The sequence below is a fragment of the Piliocolobus tephrosceles genome, chromosome Y (genome assembly GCF_002776525.5).
Source record: "Piliocolobus tephrosceles isolate RC106 chromosome Y, ASM277652v3, whole genome shotgun sequence".
NCBI classification, from domain to species: Eukaryota; Metazoa; Chordata; class Mammalia; order Primates; family Cercopithecidae; genus Piliocolobus; species Piliocolobus tephrosceles.
This window is the reverse complement of record NC_045456.1, coordinates 23224613-23229393: the sequence shown is the minus strand read 5'-3', so window position 1 is coordinate 23229393 and position 4781 is coordinate 23224613.

Sequence of the window (4781 nt, the reverse complement as noted above, 5' to 3'; positions counted from 1 at the left end):
TAAATTCACAATAACTTTCTTCACTTTAATCTTTTTATAGTCCAAAGTAATGTTTGAAAACAGTTCAGCTAAGAACTGTATTTAAAATTATATGGCTTTGGTACTTGGTGGAAGATCTTAAATCCCTTCCAAGATCTCTTTCAGTCACATAGCCAACTTTTCGTACTTTGAGACTTCTTTTGTTATTTCTAGTCCTAAAAGATTTTCCCCAGATTTGTATATGGGTGCTTGCTTCCTAGTATTCTGAGATTAGTCAAAATTTCTTAAACTGTTCTTTCCCCCTGAAAGTACCTTCTTTGGGTCCATTCTTAATACTTACGTGCATATAACACACATGCGCGCACACACATACACACACACATATGTGTGTATACATAATATAAATATATATACTATATATATTGTATATATATACACACAATAAACCTTGTGACATGAAGTAATTTAGAAATCACACCTACACAAATTGCCTGTTTTCTGCTTAAAATTAGTGGAAAATATTGTCATAGATTATTATACATAAGTCAAAAACACCTCCAGCCCTGACACCATGCAATGAACCAAAAGAAACTCTCAGGTTCTACCACACCTTCAGATACAAAAAGGTAAGAATCAATAAACATGTTCTGTCTGCTATGCACCAGGAAGTGTACTACATACAACAGAAACAAAAGCAACTAGGAAAATTTAAATATGCACTAAAGGCAACTTAACAATCAAGAGATATGATATACGTGGTACAGGGAGTACAAAATACCTACTATATAGGATGAGGAAGAAACTATAAATTCTAAGTTGTTTTTGAAGGGTAAATTGTTATTTCTAAGACAATTACAGAGAACAGTAATGCTCACACAGTTCAAGAAAGCATATTCAAGATAGCATGAGGGGTAACAGAAACTACAATCAGATTGTAATAATGTCATAAAACACAAAAAGCTCCAAAGGGTCCAGAATGGAATGATCTTGACTGCATTGTAAAGGAATTTGGTAGTTAATAGTATTACAGAAGAGTTCAAAGCTGTAATAAACAAACAAACATTTCCTTAACTGTTAAGACTCAATAGGACAAGAGACCATTGATTGTATCAAAACAAGTTTTCCCACACACTGGGAAAACTAGTAATTACCTGTACATGTTACATAAACCACTCTGATAACTAAACACATGCTTAGGAGAAAAGGGCAACAATGGGGCAAAAATGCCAGTTAGTGTTCTGTTATCCAACTTCAATGTCCTCATATTATTTTCTATTTTCAACTTCTTAACACTTCCTTAAATGAAAACGTCTTCTTTAAATACACTTTCTCTAGAATGTACTTTCAGAGAGTGGGAAAGAATGTTTCCATCCCGTGAGTCTGTCTAAGTGTCTTCTACAGAAGATTTATTTCTGGTAAGTCAGACTCAGTGTCTATCCACAGTATGTATATGCTACACAATTATTTCTATAATTGGAAATAATTCCATTACTAGCATTTAATAGATATTGACTGCTTTCTCTCATTTTCCTGATGATTTCTTCTAAGTTTTACAGCTCTTTGTAAGCTTTGAAAACCTGATGACACTCCTATTGAAATACAAACATGGAAATTGGATTACCATATACTAATTTATGTAATGTGCATTCCTACATCCTTTCAACTACACTTGCATTTATATGGCAAAAGGAAGAGGATGGCTAAAGCGTTTCAGTTCATATGGCATTCCGCTATCTTCAAAAGTTTAATCCTACTTAAAAGACCTAGTAATACTGTTAACTGAAAAATGGAGTTAGGATATTATTCACTAGGGACCCTTACTTTTCCATTCCTATGGTTGGCAGCATTCTTAGCATCTGCAGTGTTCTCACAAGGAATAAATGTGAAGCCTCTGCACTTGTTGGTTCAATTTTCTTCAAAAGAACTAAAATATATGAAAACATTTTACATTTATATAATGGAATAACCATAGTACTAACCATCTGAAAGTTACATCAAATCAAAAAAACAAAAAAAAAAAAAACCAAAAAAAAAAGCACTTTATATCATTACTGTGATTCTTAATACTAAGCCACCAGTATAGTCTGCCTATTTGACTTCATTTTGTTCACTACCTGCACAAATAATTTACTTTTGCTTGTTTTCCTTTCACAGTAGTAGGTGACCCTTACCACAGACCCTTCACCTGCAGGCCATGAGATTTTTTCAAATATCAGATTGAAACTTCAAAACAGGAGCTTAAAAACAAACAAACAAAAAATCACTTTGGACGCATGTATTCAAGCAAATATATTGAGTATATGTTTACTTGTACCTGTAAAAAAAAATATATATATATATATATAATATATATATATATACACACACACACATACAGAATACACAAAAATAGATACTGGTGTTAAGAGTTACCTTCCAACAAGGGACCATGTTTCCCAACTACTGCCTTAAGCATCCTTTCGTTGGCTTTTCTACGTAGACCAAAAATGAACAGCTTGCCAGGCTGATTCACTTCCATCATTTTGCTGTAAATGCTAAAAAATTATCTATATTTAGATAACAATAAGGAGGCCCAAAAGATAAAATTTTATTACATACAGTGTCAAAAACTCAAGTGAAATATCCTTACAGAGGCTGACATCTTTTTAGTATTTCTTACTTGAACTATGAAAAATTTGTAACATACAGAGCAAAAGAAGCACTGACTTCATGGACAAGCACTGCATTTTACTATGTACCTCACAAAAACTTGCTTGTGAAAATCAGATTTAAAAAAAGCCTTGGGATTTTGTAAAGTTGCAATAGACAGGAAGCCTATTTAAATACTTTAATTTGAAAAGTATGCATTTAGGAGGTACAATGTGAGTTTGTTTGTTTTCTTGTCTTCCTCCCAGCCCCCACCGCGAGAACCTTCAATTTCCTTTAGCCAAAGTGCACTGCTCACTGAAACGTCCTCCACACAGCCTCAAGTGATCGTGCCAAGTCCCAGCTTGCCAAGTAACTGAGAGTACAGGCGCTCGCAACCTTAGCTGAGTGTGTGTGTGTGCATGTGTGTGTGTGTGTGTGTGTGTGTGTGTGTGTGTGTGAATAGACACAGGTTTCCTCATGTTGCCGAAGCTGGTCTCAAACTCCTGGGTTCAAGTGAACTGCTGGCGTGGGGCTATAAAATCAATGGGATTTCAAGAGTGAAACACCACATCAAGCCTGATATTTTGATATATGACTAAAGTAACCTAATTCAAGTACATGCTTTCTTGGGGAGAATATTTTAAATATTTTACTAACTTTTAGTGATCTCAAATATATGAGAGATCAGAGATTCCCAAACACTGGCCTCCAGCGGGTACCTGTCTCTGGCCCGTTAGCAACCTGGATGGTGAACCACTAGCACTGCCTGAGCTGCGCCACCTGTGGGAATCAGTGGAGGCACCCTACTGTGAACTGCACATGCGAAAGATCTAGGTAGCGATCTCCTTGCGAAAATGTAATGTCTGAGGATGACCTGAGGTGGAACAGTTTCATCTGCAAACCGTCCCACTTATCCTCCCGCTGCCATGCCCTGTCCTCCTCACAGATCCCGCTGCCCAATCCCTGCCCCCTGTCACACTGCTGGGACCCGCAGCCCTGCCACACCCCGTGCGCCACTCGAACCCTGATGCCCACGAGGCTCCCCAACGTGTCCAACTCGCAGCCTTCTCCCCTTACACACTCCTAGTCTGGGGAAAAATCATCTTCCACTAAACGAGTCCTTGGTGCCAAAATGGTAACAGATTAAACGAGTTCATTATGTTATCCAGGTTGGTCTCCATCTCCTGACCACAAGCCATCCTCCCACCTTCACCTCCCAAAATGCCAGGATTACAAGAGTAAGTCAGTGTCCCAGGTAAATAAAATAACTTAAGCACATTTATTTTGCTTCTGTGTTAGGCTATTGCCATTTATCTTGATTGTACTCACTTATTCAGATTAAATTATTTAATATGCCAGAGATACAGGAAAGAAGTTTCAAATCCCATCATGTAACGAGGGAGACAATTTAAGGCTTTACAGAGGGAAATTTAAACTGTGATTATTCATGGTCCCAGACTTTTATGAACACTAAAGTCACGCATTTTATGTAAAATATCCATAATTTCTGTCAAGCAAACCAGAAATTTGACATGTGCTAACTAAAAGGACACGTTTTTAATCACAGTGGTTAAGTAGGTTGCCTGTCTATTTAAATTACAGCCACATGCACAAAGGAAAACCACTTTAATAAAAAGTGCACATGAAAACAACAGCGCCCTAGCTCGCTGTCCCACAAGTTGCCCACCTGTCAGACATGGCTGACAGTAGAAGCAAGAATCCTCAAGAAACAGATAACGAGTTTACAAAAATGAGTTTCTAAATAACGCTAGTGATTTCTTTCCCTGCTGTCTCTTCCCGTAATTCAACACAGACACATTAAAAACCCAGCCTGTTTTATAGACAACATCCAAAAACCTCACTGTCTTTGTATTTTTGCTCAGAGACCAACCTGACCAGAGAAATAGAAAACAAAGTTGCTTTAGAGTAGGACAAACAGCCTCTGGGTCATGGGGCCTTCATGGCGCATGCATCTGGCTTCGGAACCACAGATGGCCAACTGTGGGGTGAGATGTCACATCCATACTACACCTAAAGGACGCCAAAAGTGCTGGAAAAACCCAGCCTCTCTCTGAGGCTGATCAGTGTGAGGGCGGTAGGCATCTTCTGAGGCTTCCCGCACCCTGGTGGCCTGCAATTCCACTCTCCTGGGGAAAACCTCCTGCAAGAAGCCA